This window comes from Phymastichus coffea, unplaced genomic scaffold (genome assembly GCF_024137745.1).
Source record: "Phymastichus coffea isolate CEN01 unplaced genomic scaffold, Cenicafe_Pcof_1.1 PCOF00013, whole genome shotgun sequence".
NCBI lineage: Eukaryota > Metazoa > Arthropoda > Insecta > Hymenoptera > Eulophidae > Phymastichus > Phymastichus coffea.
This window is the reverse complement of record NW_026706824.1, coordinates 2,444,996-2,464,665: the sequence shown is the minus strand read 5'-3', so window position 1 is coordinate 2,464,665 and position 19,670 is coordinate 2,444,996. Positions and strand designations below refer to the sequence as shown.

General features: G+C 47.6%; 1 protein-coding gene across 3 annotated transcripts in view; it reads left to right on the top strand.

Moving 5' to 3' along the window:
* Positions 1-19,670, top strand: part of LOC131673122 (uncharacterized) — a 974,862-nt gene that overhangs the window by 574,360 nt on the left and 380,832 nt on the right. The gene's annotated exons all lie outside the window — the stretch shown is intronic.

Sequence of the window (19,670 nt, the reverse complement as noted above, 5' to 3'; positions counted from 1 at the left end):
TTCCAGGAAAATAATGTATGCCCCCTCCTGCTGCGAAAATGTAGAACATAGACAAACGTTCAAGTCGTCAACCATTCTCCAATAGTTCGCTTCGCGAAGAACAGTAGTATAGTGCCCATATGGAAAACTAGAAACGTAAAATATTGCACTTCTCACTCTATACATATTTTTGGAAATGAATATTATTTCTTTTTCAAAAGATTCCAATTCGAAATTGGTAATTTTTTTACTTTTACCTTCATTGTTAAATTTGAATAACTTCAATTTTAAAATTAAAATGTCTTTTGATGTTTGAACAGATTTTCTTATACATTTTTGATTACCACATTGTTTATAGCACGGTAAATCCAAGTTAGTCCACTGGCCAAAGTTATATTCAATAATTTTTTGGAGACTCGAATGGTGCATGTTTGGAATGGATAATGGAAGTATGTAATTGTATCCCGATTCAGAATTACGTAGAATTTCACAAGATTTACAACCTACTTCTGTAGTAATATTGAATGTAAGACTTGCTTGCATGTTTCTCGATTTACGACATATTTCTACTATGAAATCAGCAGCATCTGCTTGTTCATTCAAAATAAATTTATAACCAGCAAAAGACCTAACCTTTTTTATGGACAGCCTATCAGCAGAAGCATACGCCTGAAAAGCCTCTTGCAATTCGTTATTCTCTGTATTGTTAAAAAACTGTAATCTGATCGAAGGGCAATGAAACAAGCTCTGCATAGCTGCCGTCGCGTAATTCGAATGTTTATCTTTGTTTTCAATTCCTATAATTTCCCAATCACTAGAAAATGAATTCAGTAAATTTTCCGACCTTTTGCAGTTCTTAAACGAAACGCTTGAATCATTCTTTTTGTTTAGTTCTATAGTTTGTACAATGCTTTGTTTAGTTCTATAGTTTGTACAATGCTTTGTTTATCGCGATTCAATAATTCTGGAAAAGGCTTGAGTTTATTTGACCAAAACATGGCAATAAGATGTTCTCGCATTCGTGTTGTATCGTATAGAATGGTACTTGGAGATTTTTTGAAATACAAAGACGCCGCAAAAGCTATAGCGAAAACCCCACAATCTACTGCATTATTTTGGTGCTGGACTTCTGGAAACGATATGCTTAATTCATCGAAATGGGGAAACAATTTTTTTAGAAATATTTCATGGCTACTATGTAACCGTTGTTGATTCAATGAATCATAAATGAAAATTTGCTTCGTATTGTAGTATAAACAAACCCAATGTCCGTTTTTACACTTACCTTGAAAACAATTGTTATTGCAACTATGCAATATCTGTAAATGAGGTAAATGTTTAGGGAGTGAGTCGAATCGTTTACTTTGTGGATTTTTAACAAATACTAATGTATAAAGTGTGGTTTTAGGCTTGAAATTTGAACTTAATTGTAAGATACTATGAAATTTTGTCGATGTGAGAATCTTTGAGACATGCAGATGGATCAAGAACTATAAGTTCTTCATCTTTTGTGAGAGGGAAGGTAGTCATTTTCATAAATAGTATGTATATTCAACAATTTATTTATTCTATAACAAACAATTTAATAAATAATAATTTACAAACTATTGGAATAATAAAATATTCAATTTTGATAAAGATTGCACAGTGTTCAGTTTTTTTATTTTGTATATTTGGCGCTTAAAGCAGCCTGGATTAAGCGCATCAAGCAGCTTTTTATTTGGCGCTATTAGCAGCCTTATATTCGGCGCTATTAGCAGCCCTATATTCGGCGCTTTTAGCTGCCTTATTTTATTGCGAAACTCACCAATATCGGTGTCTATTGGCTCGCTTTATACAAGATACCTGTAAAGCCACAAAAATAAATATGATCAGAGAGGAAATATTTTAAAGAAAAAAGTAAAATATTCATATTTTATAAAAGTCATAGTAGCAGATAATTAAAAATAATTCAATACAAATAGTTGTGACAGGGCTGATAGCGATGCTCGCTAACCCTGTGTGCGGCACTCTCCTCGCACGGATGTAGCGGCCGAGCGTGGCTATGGTTGACATAGCATTCACGCGCTCGTGTCGTTGCAGGGCCTGGAGAGGGGAGAGCGCGACTGGCGGAGAAGACGGTGCGAGAAGAAGCGAGAGCGCGAAGAGCGTGAGAGAGAGCGAGAGAGGAAGAAGAATAGGCGAGAACGCGGAAAGCGCGGCTCGCGCCGCGAGAATTATGAGAGCGGGAGAAATTGAGGACAGTTGGAGAGTGACCGTACGTTAAGGAGGTCACGGCGCGAGAAAAGTCAGAGACGACGCGCCAGGGGAGAGGAATCCCGAGGACGAGAGAAGGCTTCGTGAGGCAAATCTCCGGCTGCTGTTTAAGCAACCCCCGGCGATCATCATAAGGCGATCGAGAAGCCAATCCCGGCCGTCCGCTGCCAACCAGCCACCGCCGGTGATCCAGCGAGCCCCGCTGCCAGCTGGACTGCGATTTCAACGTCGTCGGCTTTCCACCAGCGAGCCGCGGGAGGAGCCACCCGGTGGGTTTGTTCCCTCATTATTTTGCGGATCTCTCTCTCACGATCCAGCTCTCGCCCGGTACAACGCCGCGAATTGAGTTGTCGCGATTATTAGTTGAGCGAATCCGCTCCTAATCATTGTACATTTGTCGCGTATAATAGTTGAGCGATCACGCTCCTAATCGCCGTTTGTTGTCGTGTTCTGAGGATTGAGCGAGCGCGCTCACCATTGCGTTTGTAAGAAACCGTAGCTGTAACTTTTATTGGCGTAAATAAAAGGGATCGCCTCTTTGTACTTATTTCAATTCTGTCAGTTCACCTTTCCCGTCATCGCGGTAGGTTTGCTCCTGTGGAAGTCAGCGCCGGCTTCCTTCACCGGAAAAGGACCCTTAATAACTCGCAGGGGGCATAGCAGTGGCGAACTTCGCTATGTTCCGAGGATAAATCCCCCCCTTTGCATAGTATTAAAAACAGATATATTTGTAAATTTGAAAAATGAAGTATTATTGATGAAATGGAATCCTGCGATATTTGGAAACTGTGATTTTCAAAGATATCATATCAATAATGAAAAATTACTATGAAATCAATAAGGAAAAATGATTATGAAATTATTTTTGAAAAACAAATTTCATGGTAGCTATATATAAAAACATACTCATCTATACCTTTTAGAGTACTCCCTTTCCTTTTGTTATTATTTGTCTCAAATACCTAAAAAAAAGATCCAGCTATATAAAACATTTAGAATTTGATTAGTAATCTTTTAATACATTGCATACTTTTATGCAAGAATTTCACATATTCAATTTCAATACTGAAAAATGTTAGCTTTTAAACAATGAAACTCTGTATTAACTTTTGAAAAAATTTTTAACCGTCCTAAAAAGAGCTATATATATATATATATGAATTATAATGATAAAAAAATTACTCAAGAAAACTCAAAATTTTTACAAAAATGCATGGCAGCTATATATACTCACCTGTGCTCGTATATAAGAATCTTTTACTTATAGTTTTTACCAGTGCTAAATATCTGCAAAATTAATGCAAACATGAACATTTAAAAACATTATATGCAATAATTATTAATAAATTGCATTACATGTATTCACATACCAAATTCCAAGACTGACAATTGTTAGCTCCAAAAGAAAACACTACGTTTCAACTTAGGGAATTTTCTATTCACTCTGTAAAAATAGAAACAACATTAAAAAAGAGAAATACACAAACGTATCGTCATGCCCAAGTTGACTTTACAAACCCTGCGTCTTTATATAATACTAGTTTCATAAACCCACTGTTTGAAAACTCAATTTTCAATTAATATTAAAATAACGTCCGATCTATCTATACTGTATATATAAAAAAGAACTACGATTTAAGCACGTTTTGCTTTTAGACCGCAGTCAGCTATATTATCGACATGAAGTAAAGTTTTAAAAGCTGAAAAGCATTAATAAAAAAATAACCACACAAATAAACACAGGATCGTTTATTTCATCATTTATAGCTTGTAATAAATATTTAACAAAAGCATATTACATCCAAGAAATGCACTGTTTATAACCTAATCTTATTTTAGTTCAGCAATTTTTAATTGTTATTTAAATAAGAAGCATTACAACACTTGCTCCAACTTTGTAGTTTGTCTCTACATAAAATTTTCTAGCAACTATTTCAAAGTCAGTTGATCTCTGTAATTTCAGTTATCGTTTGTGTTAACGAGATTACCCCATAAAAGCCTATTTTATAAACACAGTCATGTCAACGTAATATTTTTCTGAATTTAGTACTACAACAGATGTTGAAAATCAAATGTTAATGGTTTTACATTCAGGATACTCATTCTCTATTTTTGCTAAATTCTGTTAAAATTATATAAAAACGGAAAACATCCTTAATATACAATTTAAAAATTATTGTAAATAGTTGCATCTTTTAAAAAATCTTGAAAAAACTTAGTAACACGACATATAGCAACTTCTTGACTTTTATAGCATTGAAGCTTCTTAAATTGCAAAGAATCGATCAATTTTATAAATATTTTTTAACACCTGCATCACCTGACCTGCATAAAAGCGTACTTACTGCCGACTATGGAACCCAACGATTTATTACAATTCCTAGCTCACTATTTAGCTCACAATTTTAACGATATTCCAATTAAATATTTGTATGGTAAATAGCTATTAAAATAATTACTAAGCTTATTGTAAGGCAACACTATATAGATAGATGTGTATGCAATTGTAAATAACGAGATGAACGTAAATAAAAACGTGTCCACCAATCAGCGCGAGGTATATCGATGTTTTTCTTAACACAATCAGAGTCAATAGTGTACCTAAGTTCAGTCCAGTGGAACAGCTGATTTTATAACATCAGAATAAATTGTAACGCATTAAAAAAAATAGTGCAAAATAATTTGTTACAATTACATTTAATAAAACGTTTACGGTCAAATAATAGAACTCTTTCTTTTTGTTGCAATATACTTTTTCAAAATTTACAATTTCTAAAAAAAAAAAATTTCAAGTGTTGATTTTGATAACATGGTGTTTATGGTGTAATAAAAAATGAAATAAAATCAATTGTGTGATAAAGGGTTTCCTTTAATTTATTTGAAAATGCCAATATCAGACATGTGTATTTATATATAAAAAGTTCAGAGCCTCATTCCTCTCTTGTAACACCAAATACTAAATACGGTTCAAACAATTGAGCTATTTTCATCATCACTGTTGTTGTCAAATCTTCTGGGCATATGAGAACCTTGTTTAGCAAGAGTCCAAAGAAATGATGCCATATTATTATAATTTTGCCTAATTTTTCCAATACGGTTGTACGGATTGTTGCCTGTTGTAACAGGCTGTCGTTTAGTCGATAATCTCTAAAAAGTGCCCTTATTATAACTAGACGAAGCCTTGTTATCTATGTGCTCAAAGCACAGTAACCTACCTTGCCTCAGAGTGCGCCTGCGCAGAGTCTCTTCACTGATCCGAGTTGGGTTCCCCCAACTCACCGCTTGGCGGCGCTGTCGCCCCTTGCTAGTAGCACTCGTGCGGCCGCCGCCGGAACCTAAGTTGTCGACTCGCGTCTATCGCAATTCGCACGATTCGTGCTACGCAACCGGCGAATTCGAATCCACTGAAAATAAACACTGGCGCGACCTCCGGACAAAGGAAAGACTAAATAACGACTATTTGACTCGAAAGTAACAGTTAGTGTATGTGTGTCGTCCACACTTTTCCGCTTTGAGGGTGGCGCGGCGTAATCAAACATTACCACCCCTCTCTCTGGGCGCCAATAGGTTGGCATAGCCCACTGTCTTTCACCCCTTCGCTTTCAAATATATTGGGGATCCGGAAGTCAAGTTTGCTGCGACATCCCTGACGCACTCAGCGAGTCGGAACCTTTTTGATCTAAGGCGGCGACCTCCTCGAAAGGAGTACCGATCTTTTCACGGTTCAACGCTCAGGGAGAGCGGAACTAAAGGCTTGACCCTCGGTTTGGGCGCGACGGGACTCTAGTTGCCCCAACGTCTACTGCGTCGGAAGCACGCAGCGTACAAATCTTACGAGATTTGCTTGACCTGGTACCACTACCCCGCAGAGGCCAACCCAAATTGGGATGCCAGAAGGGAGACTCAGCCAGGACAGCCAGAGGAAGATTCCTAAGACGATCGACCAACTAAGTCCCCCCTCCTGGGCTCGCGTTCGAAAAACATCCCACCCTGCGTACCTGTATTAAGGGATTTCTCCCACGACTCACAGGTCCATCGCTTCGACATACCGAGGTATGTCTCCCCATTGCGTTTCGGTCATCCCCGCTCACGCTGGTGGGTATCCGTCATTCGATAGGTTGTTGTTACTCCATTTTGACTCAAGGTCAGATCTCGCTTTCTAATGAATGGTATTATGGCTTGGCTGATACTGATGTTTGCTCTTTCAATTTGGTTTTTGACTGTTGTGTCAGGGCGGGGTCTCGTCTAGCCGACAAGGCGACTCCCCAGGCAGTTTTCAGTATTCTTGCCTATTATGCCATGCATTCGGTTTAACATTCTGTCGTTGGGTCAAAACGGGGTTTATCGCGTTCAAGTATTCCAATTTCAGAAATTACTTCTGAAGTTGGTGTTCAAAAATTATCTTTCAAAAGTTTCAAGCTCTGTAAGCTTGTCCTCGTTCGAGATTTCAAAAATTAGTTTATTGTGGGAGTTTTTGTCCTTTGGTTAGGGACCTTGTAAGAGGCGGCGTCTTTCTACCATAGTTCTTGACTATTTTTCTACGCTTTCTCTTTGTTATAGGTGCTCCCTCTCTGGGCTCTATGACTTTTCTAGCAAAGTCTTCAAAGGCTTTGTAGATTTTCCTGCTAGATACTAGGACTGTTTCCGGGCATGGCCATGTATGGCCCTCCTCTTCAACAGCTTCTGTTAATGGCTTCCTTAGTTCCCTTATATCTTCGCAGTTAAAGAGAATGTGACTTTCGCTTTCTATTTCCCCACAGCTACACAGTTGGTCTTCGCATAATCCTCTTTTATGGAGGTATGACTTAAAAGCACCGTGTCCAGTCATAAACTGGACTGTGTAGTGGTTGGGGTTTAGCCACCTCTTCTTTAATCTGTCTTTGATTACTGGGAAATAGCAGTACGTTCTCCTGCCTTTTGTTGCTGACTGCCATCTCTCCTGCCATACCCTTTCGATTTCATCGTTGATGAGTTGTATGGCTTTCGAGAGTTTTAGTCTGCCAGATCGAAGTTCTTCCGAATTAATTCGGATGCCGTGCATATTAATCGATTTCCCTTTCTTGACGCAGTACTTTGCAACTCTCGCGTCGAGCTCGAGAGCTATTGGTCGGGAGGCTGCTAGCACATGCGCCGCCTCATGAGAGATCGATTTGTAGGCTTTAAGTGTCCTGCAAAGAACTGATCGCTGCAATCTTTCTAACGCAGATTGTTGTTTGCTGTTGGTTCTTTGCCCCCAGCCCGCAGCGGCATATGTAACTTTCGATACTAAGAAGCCATTATAAATCTTTTTCAAAGAATTGAATTTTAGGCCCCAGTTTGCTTTTGCAACTTTACTTAGCTCGAAATAGGTGTTATTACAGTCATGAATCACATTTCTAATATGTTCTTCTAGTTGGAAGCCCTTCGAGATTGTGATTCCTAGGTACTTGACTGTTTTATGCGTTCTAATGTTGTCTTTCCCAATTTTGACTGTAGGATTTCTATTCTCGCTTAGTTGGCCTTTTAGCCATATTAGTGCTGACTTTTCTACTGCTAATTTCATTTTGTCAGACTTGCACCAGTCCATCATTATATTAATAATTTCTTGGGCTTGTCTTTCAAAATCAGTGCGTGTCTTTGCCTTAATGATGGGAAGTACATCGTCTGCGTAGGCTAGTACCTCATATCCTGCTTCCCTGATTGCCCGGAGTGGTTTGTCAAAGACGACGTTCCAGCCTACCGGTCCAAATACTGAACCCTGAGGGCATCCCTTCGTTACTGTTTTCAGTGTTTCTTCGAAGTGAGCATATATGCCCACTTCTCGATCGCTGAAGTAACTCTGAAGGAGTTTGTAGATGTTCCTCGGGCAGTTTCTTTCTTTCAATTGGGAGAGCAGGCTTGGCCACCATAAGGCATCAAATGCTCCTGAGACGTCCAGTGGAATAGCGGCTACGTACTTTGTCGACGGGTCAGATTCTGCCTCTTTTACTATTTCATATAGTCTTCTAATGGCATCCTCTGTGGATCTGTTTGCCTTGAAGCCAAATTGATCCTCCGACGACCAGTCCGAGCAGTTAAGAATGTTGGATATTCTCTGAATCACAAGCCTCTCGAGTGTCTTCCCGGCTATGGGGAGTAGACATACGGGTCTATATGATTTAATCTCGTTCTCGGCTTTTTCAACCCCTTTGAGCAACGTGATTAGCATTCCACTTTTCCATCTTCTGGGGAACACTCCGCATTCAAGGCAGGCGTTGAAAAGTCGTGTCAGTTCTTGATGTAATGGTTTTGCGTTAACAAGCATTTCTGACTCTATTTTATCTTTGCCTGGTGATTTCCCTGCCTTGTTCGCTATAAGGGCCATTTCGACTTCCCTTTTTAGGAAAGGCGTTGCGTCGTCGGTTTCTGGAACCTCTCGCATGTCTCTGCGAATCGTTGCGTGTACATCGTTTTCGCAGCTTGGGTCGTCATCAGGCATTAGTCCTTCTAGTAGAGCCATGCTTGTTTCCTTCCAGTCTTTTGTGACTGATCCATTACAGTTAACCGTGCACATAGCTTTTGAGATTCTGACCTTTTTGGATGCTCGTTTGTACGGGTACGCCCAAGCATTCTTTTCGCTTTCAATGGTACAGAAAACTCGCCAGCTGTTATTTTTGGCTCTTTTAATAGCCCTTGCATAGTCGGAATTCATTTGTCTCAATTTTTCAAGTAATCTCTGGAGGGTTTTCCTTTGTTTTCTATTCGGTCCTTCCTTGTCTTTCAGAGCGGCGATTCTTCGATGTCCTTGTATCGACCGCTTCTTACTTCGCAAGTCAGGATTCCACCAGGGTTGAGAGCGCGTTCTTCTCGTTTTTGGTGGAATAGAGTCCTTTGCTGCCCTTATCAGAACCTCTTCGAATTTTGAAACATAAGTTTCAATGTCTTCAGCGGTTCTTAAAGGGAGTTTAGCTAGGTTCTCTTTCTCGAATTTACAAAGTCTCCCGAATTTCTCCCAATCAGCTTTTCTCATGTTGAACCTTGGTTCTAATGTTTCTCCGGTTCGTATGAGTCTGGCTGGTTGTGAGGCAAAATCCAGTTCGATCACTATGGGCCTGTGGTCACTGGTGGTCCACTCTTTCACCGCCCAGCTAGCCAAGAGGTTTGACAGGTTCGACGTGTGTAAGGTTACATCGATATCCGTCTCGCCCCTCGTGCTACGGCACGTTGGAAGTTGGTCCCTTCTATTGGCCACTATTAGCCCAAATTGGTCTATGAATTCTTCAATGACTGTTCCATTTTTGTCCTGTGTGTTAGACCAGATCTTTGACTTGGCATTTGCATCCATTCCAACTAAGACTCTTTTGCCTTTCAATTGCTTCAGAGTCTCAGCTAGTTTGTCAAGATAGGTCTTCCTGCTGTGGCTGAACTGGCAGTAGATGCTTACGAGGTATATTTCGCCAAAGGCTCCGACCACTTGTGCGCAAACACAATGGGAGTCGCACAGATTAGAGATCTTGACAGCGGTGACCTTGTGCGGATTGTAAAGTATCGCAGCTTGAATCTTTTCACCCTTTTTGGATCCATGAATAGCTGCGATGCTGCCCATACCTGAAATCGCGTTATTCCAGTGATATGGTTCTTGCACCAGTGCCACCTGTATGTCAAGATTTCTGTCCGTCATGATGTCTCCCAGCTCATCGTTGGCTACTTGCCTTTTGTTGAGGTTCAATTGTATGATCCTCAACTTCTGGCCCAGTTCGGGGTTTTGGTGTGCGTTCAAACAAACCCTCTTAACTGGTGGGCAATCGTCTTTGCTTTCTTCTGTTTCGATTGGTTGCGAAGGAAACTGAGTTGATACCGGAGTGTTAGAGCAGTGCTCTGGTTTCTCGACGGTCATCTCCTGCTTACGTTTCCTCGCCTTGTTATACCTAGAGTGGTTGACCATGTCGCTTTCAAGGTACAACGCAATTTCTAGTTATATTTTTCCTCCTTTGGGATCGCTGCTGGCGATCTGGAGGGTGGCTTTCAACTTTAGTCCTGGCGTTAACTTTCGCGTTCAACTAAGCAAGTGGCGTTCAAGTGGCGTTCAAGTGCGAGCAGTGAGTACTTGTGCGTGTGCGTGTTTACTTTGGCTTGAGCTTGGTTACCTTATCGGGTTTCTCCATGGGTTCGGGGTCCCATGGCTCTTTTATTTACATTTTGATTTATTAGCGAGTTATTTTTCTAGCTTTTGATCTGTTTTTAGTTTTGATTTTGATTTTGATTTTTGTTTTGATTTTCTTTTATTTGATTTTTGATTTTTGATTTGATCTTGATTTTTGATTTATGATTCATCTTTAATTTTTAATCTTTAATTTTTTAATCGGTAACTTTCTTTAGCGCATCTTAATACTAATTTTTTACTTACTGTACTACTGCTTACTCTATTGCTTAAATTTTAGTTAATTGCTTAGGACTAATCTTATTATAATATAACTTAAAACTAATTACGAGTGTACCAGCGTGTTTTTATTTCACGCTGGGTTTGATTTCCAATCAAACCTCGTTTGGTCAATTCCGGGTTAGGTTAGGTGTTAGACGAGTTGCAACCAAAGTAGCATTTGACTGAGCATGTCGGGTTTTCGCCTTTACTATCATCTTAGCCTGTGTTCGCCATTAGCAGCACTGGATCTGATGGACTTTCAGTGCATGGTTTTCGCTTTCAAAAGGAGCTGACAGCCACTAATTTCGCTTTCAATTGCAAAATTGCTTTAGTTATTAGGGCTCAAAAACAATTCCTTAGCAGGAAGGATGCTGCCCTTCTGTGGAAGCATTTTTCCTAAGGGTTTGGCATCCGTAGTGCGTTCTAGTCATCGAGAGTTATTCGGCCCAGTGGACTGTTCTCTCGCACAACTGGTGTCGGGCCTTACTCCGGGAGCTCGAGGCAAAGAACTTTGGGTGGCTGCTATGACCACGGCCGCGACTCTTTACCCACAGTAGTGGCACCTACCAATTGCCAGTCGGTAGGGGGAAATTTGTTATCTACCCGAGTTAAGTTCGGATTGCCGGGACCATTGGCCCTCTGCAACTAGCTCCCGGAGCGGTCTCCCGTCCTCTAAGAGGGCGCGCGGTACCACAATCCCAAGAGATTTCCCCTCAAGTGACTCCCGGATTTTGGCTTTTCTGGGCTCGAGTTGAGCTCTTGAGGTGTGGTAGACTCCGCGATGAATGTTTGGGCGTTTGCAGGCCGCACCTCACCACGTATTGTTATGGTCCGTGTTGTTATATCTTGTTTGGCCGGTTGGCCTGTAGCCCTGAGGGCAAGCGTTGTGTGTTTTGCCTACTGTTTCTTTGCAGAAACAGCGTTTTCAGCCCCACCACGTGAAGGTACACACATCCGCACTTGTGATTGCAAGTCTTCGTTCAAATATACATTGCATTCACTTCGGGTCGACTAGCATTAGTTGCTTGTCGAGGGCAATCGGTGACGCATTTTGTACTTCAGCATTTGTATATGCCCGTACACAAAAGAGAGAAGTTTCGACATCCTCGCCCGAAACAACGAGTTGTTTGTTTGAGGAGTCTCCGTTCTCTGCTAAGGAAGACAATTGTCGTCCGCCGCTTTGACAAAAGATTTTGCACAAAGTGACCTGGCCAGCCTCGCGGCTGGCCCTATGGTGCACTATATGCATCATCCATGTATTTGCTAAGCGGATTATAATCGAGCTTCCTGAGAGCGTCGTGATTGCAACCGCCACTCGAAAGTAACAATTAAAATGCACTTTATTAACGCAACTTATTTACACGAGGGTCTGGCCGAGAGACTTCCGCACGCTCGCGTGAATGACAAGACACGCAGATTGAGAGAGAGAGAGAAAACCGCGATTACCGCGAACTACCTGCTCGCACGCAACAATTAAATTCTTCGCGCTCGCTGCGCGGATTCGCACGCAAATTATATTAACAATTGAAAAGGGGAAGGTGCACCTACCGCGAGAACGATGAGGATACGGTGGCCAACCGTATCCGAACAACAAGTTGCTATACGCCGCTTCGATGCTCGCTGTGCCGCCTCGTATACTGTTGCTGCTGTTGCTGTTGCTGCTACTGATGTTGCTGCTATTGCTGCTGCTGCTGCTGCTACTGCACTTCCTGCTCCTGCTACTGCTGCTGCTACTGTTAGCACACCCACCCACACACTCAAGTTCGCAATGTCTCTGGCAAAACACGGGAAACTCAGGAAGATTGGAGGTTAGCGCGACGCTGACAGACTGAGTAACACAGTCATATTGCCGGTCGGAGCCTCCCCTCCCGGTCATTGCCCCTACGCGCTCTCTCTCTCTCGCGAACCGAACGCGGCTCCTCTCGCTTAGCCGCTCGTTTACCTCGCGCGAGTCTAACGATTTTCGATAATCGTTGCAGCCCCCTCCTAGCTTCGAACTACCGGATCGAACTACCCCATTGACTCGCGACCCCAAGGACAGGATTGGGACAGGAGAGAAATCAGCACAATCCATCCTTATTAATACACTGCTTTATTTGCCCATCCCGGGCCACCACTCCCCCACGTCACCTGCCGGAGCCCCCTGGCGTCTTGTGTCTGGGGTAGCGCCAGTGCTCCGACTTGTTGGGGCACTTGGACGTGGTGGTGATCCCGGGGTGGCCGCATATGTAGCAGCCCTTGCCCGGTCTTCTGCTGAGGCCGGGCTCCGACCCCTGGCCCTGGCTTCCGGCTGGCGGATGGGGCGGCGTGGCTGCTGCTACCGGGGCGGCGGTAAACGTAACGCCGCCCACCGTGGCTGATGTGCGCCCACCTCGGGTGCGCACCACCACGGTAGGGTCGGAAACCAACCCGTCCACGCGGACCGTGAACTCCTGTCCGGCACCGGTGGCCCCCGAGACTCTCTTGGCCTGAGTCTGCGTCGGGGGCCTGGCCGGAGTCCTGGCCGCGGCTCCATCTGTTGGCGCTGGCGGTGGTAGAACCGCCGGAGAGCCCGCGGCCGCTGGGGACTCCGGTCCCCGGTCTATGCGCAGCAGGGCCTCACCATAGGCCCGCTGCCGCCGGACCACAGGAGCCCACTCCTCCAGCATTTCTTGGGCGCCGCGGAAGTCGAGGAACTCCCCCAGGTGTGCGTGTACCTGGCGCTGGAGTTCCCCGACGAATTCCCACGCATTTTCAAGCTCCTGGAGGCCCAACCTCACGTGCCTCCAGGAGTTTTCAAGCCCTACCTGCTGGGGGACCCGTGGGTGGTTGCAGACCCACTGCCCCTGGCCGCAGGCCTCCCTTGGCCTGGGGCACTGCGTGGAGCCGTCAACCGTCTTGATCGGCTCTGGGGTCTGCACCCCCTGGTCCGTCGTGGACTTAGAGGCTCTCCCGTCCGAAGAGGGCCGTCGGTCTGGGTGGACGCTTCCCGGATCACGGGCCTGGAAGTTTGGGCCCTCATTCCTTCCCGGAGGAAGTCGTCCACCCGCTGGCGTGAGCGGCCCTCGCGAGCGGCCACCTCGACCTGGGCCCGGACAAACCCACGGAGATCACCGATCAACCGATCGGCGCCCGGACCCAATCTCATGTCGAGCAGCAGTTGGGTAGCCGTCTCGAAGGCCTCTTCACTGATGACCAGCTTCCTCTCCATCTGTAAAAGAGAAGAAGTGGGGTTAAGGGATTTCTCAGGTTCAGCCCTTAACCTAACCGACGCAGTGTCACGCTTGACGCTATTGCTTACGTGGACGTCCCGGTCCCCTGCGCTTTCCTCGCGAACTTGGCCCATTTGCTGGGGTAGCTGGCGGGACCACCTTCCGCACGTGCTGAGCGGTTCTATGTGGCCTGCCTCTTCCCCTTACCGCATTGCCATCCAGGTCGTCCCCACCTGGTGCATGAGGTTCGCACGCAGGGTTCTTGCGTGGCCTACCCCGGCCTCGCTTAACCGGCGCCTCGATCGGCGTCTTTGGAGCCGCCACGGACTCCTCACATTCGTTTGCGGGGGCTGCAATCGCGACGCGCTCGCATATCGGATCCTCGCTGGATTCCTCGACCTTCGCTGGCGGGTCGCCTACGCCCTCCTCTTCCTCCAACGGTGTTGAGTCCCCGCCTACTGGTTCCTCGTTGTCCTGATCCGAGAATGGGCCGAAATAGGGCTTGAGGTCCTTGGCGTGGATCAGCTCGGGCAACTCTTCCTGCTGGTTACCTAGGCGGTAGGTATTAGTCCCACATACCTCTTGAATTACGTAGGGACCAGCATATTTCGGCGCCAACTTCGCCGAAACGCCCTGAGCCGCGGAAGACAAGATGCGGTTCCGCTTCCACACCCAGTCCCCAACCCTAAAGTCGGCCTAACGTCTCCTCCGGTTGTAGTAGACCGCCTGACGGTCCGCCTCCTCCCTGGACTTAGAGCCAGCGCGTTCCCATAAATTGGGTAACTGGCGCATGTGCTCACCCCATTCGGTCAGTTCTTGGCCCTCGGAAGCTTCCCGAGCCAACTGATCCTGGGCCCTCCTAAAGGTCGAGGGAGGAGTGGGCTGTCTACCGAAGACCAGCATGGCCGGGCTGTAACCTGTCGCGCTGTGAGTTGCCGAGTTCAACGCAAAGTTGAACTCTGGCAGGTGCTCATCCCAGCTCTTATGGTCCCGCTCCACGTACGATATGAGCATGGCCTTGAGGGTTTTGTTCACTCGCTCTGTGGGGTTTGCCTGTGGGTGGTAAACTGGGGTAAGGGCGCGCCGGATGCCGTTCCTCGACAGGTAGGCATCGACCTCTTGATTCTTAAATTCGGTCCCGTTGTCCGAAAGAAATATCTCTGGCGCCCCAAACCTGGTTACCACCCTCTCGTGCAATTCCCGTATAATGGTCCTTCCATTGGCCTTACGTACGGGTACACACTCCACTCACCGAGTGAACAGGTCTAAAAAGACCAAAATATATTCGAACCCTCTCGAGCTCTTTGGGAAAGGGCCAGTAATGTCACTGGCCACCACCTGCCAGGGTCGCGAGACCTCTCGACGATCCATCAGCCCGCAAGGCGGCCGTTGTTCCGCCTTGCATTGCTGACATACCGGGCAACTCCTCACGTACTCTCTGACCTGATCGTACATCTTCGGCCAGAAATACAGGTGCCTAGCCCGGGAGAATGTCCGTTCTCTCCCCTGGTGTCCCGCTGCTGGCGCATCGTGTACCTCCTCGAGTACTTGATGCCTCTTTTCGGCAGGAACCACTAGCTTCCAGGCTTCCTCGTTGTCGATGGACCCTTCGCTCTCCTCAGTCGGATTGTAGTGATACAATCTCCCTCCGACCACCTTCCAGGTAGGTTGAGAATGTGGATCCTGGCATACTTCTCTATACTTCTGAAGGTACCAGGCATCGGCAGTTTCCGGTTGATGAGTCATGGCACCCACTTCTACCACCCCCTCCTCATAGGCCCTAGATAAAGCGTCTGGCACCATGTTGAGGTCTCCCTTTCGATACTCTATATCGAAAACGTGCCCTTGCAGTGCTAACGCCCAACGCGCTAGCCTTCCTGTAGGATTCCTCATACTGTGGAGCCACTTAAGGCAACTATGATCGGTGATGACTTTGAAGTGGTGCCCCTCAACATAAGGCCGGAACTTCCCGATAGCCCATACTACTGCCCGGCACTCTTGTTCGGAGACTGTATAGTTCCTTTCCGCACTGTTTAAGGAGCGACTGGCGTACTCAATTACGCGCTCCTGTCCATCGACTTCTTGCGTCAATACCGCGCCTATCCCACTATCGCTCGCGTCCGTTTGTAACACGAACTGTGCGCTGGAATCTGGCGACTGCAAGATCGGTGCCGAGACCATCGCGTCTCGTAACCGTTCGAAAGCCTGCTCCTGTTCCTGCTGCCACACAAACGGGATACTCTTCTTCGTCAGGCGGTTTATCGGCTCAGCGATGGTTGCGAAGTCGGGTATGAAGCGACGATACCACGACGTCATCCCCATGAATCGCTTCACCTGTCTGATCGTCCGTGGTACTGGATACTCCATGATGGGCTTGATCTTCTCTGGATCTGGCCTTACCCCTTCACGGTTCACTAGGACCCCCAGGTACTTGACTTCCGACTTACAGAAGTGGCTTTTGGTCTTATTCACAGTGAGGCCCGCACCCAGGATTCGTTGTAAAACCAATCCCAGGTGTCGCTTATGCTCCTCAAAGGATGGCGAGATAATAATCACGTCGTCGAGGTAAGCAAAAGCAAAAGGATCTAAATCCGTGCCAATCACTCTGTCCATCAACCTCTGAAAGGTCGCGCCGGCGTAGGACAATCCGAAGGGCATTCTCTTGAACTGAAAATGCCCCAGGCCGGGGACTGTGAACGCCGTAATGGGGCGCGAATCCTTTTTAAGAGGTATCTGGTGGTACGCGCTACTCAAGTCCAGTGTCGAGATGAACTTAGCATCCCTGATCCTTCGCAGGATGTCACTCATGAAGGGTAATGGATAGGCGTCCGGCTTGGTTACTGCGTTTACCTTCTGGTAATTTACGCAGAACCGATATTTGCCATCTGCCTTCTTAACCATCACCACTGGACTTGACCACCCGCTGGTTGCTGGTTCCAGGACGTCGTTGTCCAGCATGGCCTTGACCAGCGCGTGCATTTCGTCTCGCACCCTGTCGGAGACCGGGTAGTATTTCTGTTTACAGGGTCGAGCGTCTCCGATGTCTATCTCATGCTCGACCACCACAGCACAGCCTAAACACTCGCCTCCGTCTGGAATTAATCCGTCGACGAGGCTAGCCACTTCTTGGCGCTGTGCTTCCGTGGCTTCTACCAGGCCTACGGGTGCGAGGTACGACGTACCAGTGACGCTTGCCACTTCCAACGGTACCGCCACTTTGGCTTTCGCCAAGTACAACTGGTCCGTGTCAGGGTTCAGGTTGGCGCTGAATTCCCTTACGAAATTCGCGCCGACATAGCAGTCATCAGACAGCAGTGGCGTTATAGCGACCCTTACGTCTTTTGTGATTCCCCCTACCGTGAAGGGGAAAATCACATGACCCAAGATGGGACATGGACGACCGTCGGCGAGCTTCTCTTCTCCCGCACGCGTGACGTCCAGGCCCAACCCCATGTCTGATGCCAACCTAAGCCCGAGTTGACCCATTACCGTCGATGAGGCCCCGGTGTCGTAGAGTGCCCTTAACTTGTAGGCACCTATCCCCACCTGAAGCCACCATCTGGTCTCATCCTCGGGTTTATACCTGCGGGGAGCTTTCGCCGTCTCTCTCCCCTCTGTGGACGGGAGGCTTTCACGGCTCTTCTTGCCTTGGGCAGCCGCTACTCGCATCGACGTGCTCTCACCGGCAGGTGTCTGGGTCGCCGGCGTATCCTCCGGAGCGTCAGGTGGTCTCCTGGAGCTTTTGGGTCTGATGGTCTCCTTTCCGACCCATTCAAACCCCTACTCCACCACCTGAATCCGGCCTCCGTACCCTTCGAGGATACAAAATGCCCGGTTACCCAGATCAGGCATCTGTTCGGTCGCTGTCGCTTCCAACGCCACCGCACTGCCAGGTCTCGTAGGGTCCGATAGCCCTGGCGAGATCTTCCTGAACCCTGGGGTCGCTGGCGGGCCCCTGCCCCGTTCCAGCGACCCGCGACGAGAGGTCACCTTTACTGGGGACGCGGAGGGGACCTCCGTCCTCCGCTTCCCTGCCCGTTTCCCTTGTTGCAATCCGGGCAGTACCTTCTGGTAAAGCCTAGTTTGCCACAAGACGAGCACTTAATCGGTTGGGAGTAGTCTATTTTCCTCCGCTGACCCTCTTGTCGCTGGCCAGGAGACCCTGGGGGGGTTTTATTCCTCCCCTTTTCTTGCGGCCGACCCCTCGGCCGCCTGGGAGAGTTAGCCTTCCTCTCCTTAAAGTACCGGTCCATATCTCGTCGCAGGGTCGCAATTTGCGACGACAGATCCTCAAAGCGGTCTGTCGCCTGCGTTGCGGCGATTGTGGGCCGGTCCTCGGGTTTCCTGGCCGGGGCTTTAACCGGTGACTCGGGTTGCAGCTGTTCCCTACCCCGAGCCTTGTTGGACATGGCCGCTGTTCGGGGTCCTGCCCGGGGCGGTGGTGCCTTAGCTGACACCCCCATGTGCTCGGGGTACAACATGGACGTTGGTTCCAGCCTGGCCCTCGGGTGCTCGTCGTCCCGCAAGGCGGTCTCGATCTCTGTCGCCCGGGCGTGGAATTCGTCCACGTTGGAGAACGCATTCCACCGCAGCTGCATCCGGATGGCGGGTAGGAGATTTGCGTACAGCAAATCTAACTGCCTCTGCTCTGGTAACGGTGGGCGTAGCTGGGCTAACATGAAGAGGAGGTGGCAGGCATATTCTCGCACCAGCTCTCCTTTCTCCTGGTATCGGGCTTGGGCCTCACTTGACCCAAACCATCGTCGAGCGCCTGCCACGAAGTCGGCGTAATTCCTCCACTTGAACTTGTTAAGCTCGTACCAGGTCCTCGCAACGCCTTCGAGGAGCTCTGATACCGAGCACAAGATTTCGCCGTCCGTTAGCCCTGAGCCCGCGCGTAGATCCTCCAGTCTTGATAGGAAGGTGTCTACGCACTCTGAAGCCGTGCCAGAGTATCGCAGCTTCCATCCTCGGACAATCCTACCCGCGTCCCGAGTCGCATAGTACCCCGACGCCGCATTAGCGTCATACCAGGCGGATCTTTCCGGGATCGCCTGATCTTCACCCATGTCGGCGTCTCTTGGTCCTCTTCTTGGTGGCTGTTCCGTCCTTGAAGGCACCTGCCTTTGGGGAGCCTCTCGAGGTTCGCCAGGGTTCGGTCGCTGGGGTTCCGGGGTACTACCTGGTACCCTCGGGTCGTAGTGACAGGTATACGTGGATTGGAAGTCCACGGTTCTCCTGGGCCGTTCTGGTATGACCGTTCGTCGAATGGTGGGGTCCCTGTTCCTTAACTGCTGGACCTCCACCTGTAGAGCGGTCACCTGGTCGCTCCACCGTGCGCATACCTGGTCGTGTCTTTCCAGCATTTCTAATATGCGGTTTATTCCGACCCGGTTGCGCTCAATCTCCTCCTTTAGTCGTTCGGTCACGCACCGCTCTTCCTCTTCTTCTGGAGGTTGTAGCTCCGCGTTCTCGAAACGACGGGCTCTTCGCCTATCCGGCGATCCGGTGGAGCCCTTGTGCTCACTACTGACCCCCTCCGTGAGCCCCTTGACCTCGCCGGTCCCCCCTTCCTCTGCGGGCTCTCGCTCCCCCGTCTCGCTCTGACTCTCCTCTTCTAGGTTGTCGTAGACCGCGAGAGTCCGCGTCAGGTTCGCCTCTACCACCTCATCCCTGTATAGCAGCATGAGTGGGTGGGCGACAAGATCCTCAGCATCAGCTGCTTCTAACTCTTGTCGCCTGGTCTGCAGCCACCTCTCTCGGCTCCTTCGCCTGCGTTGTGTCGCCTCCCTATCCAACGCCGCTCCTTGGAAGTCTAGGTCGATATATTCGCCTAGCAACCAATACGCTAATCGCACTGCCTG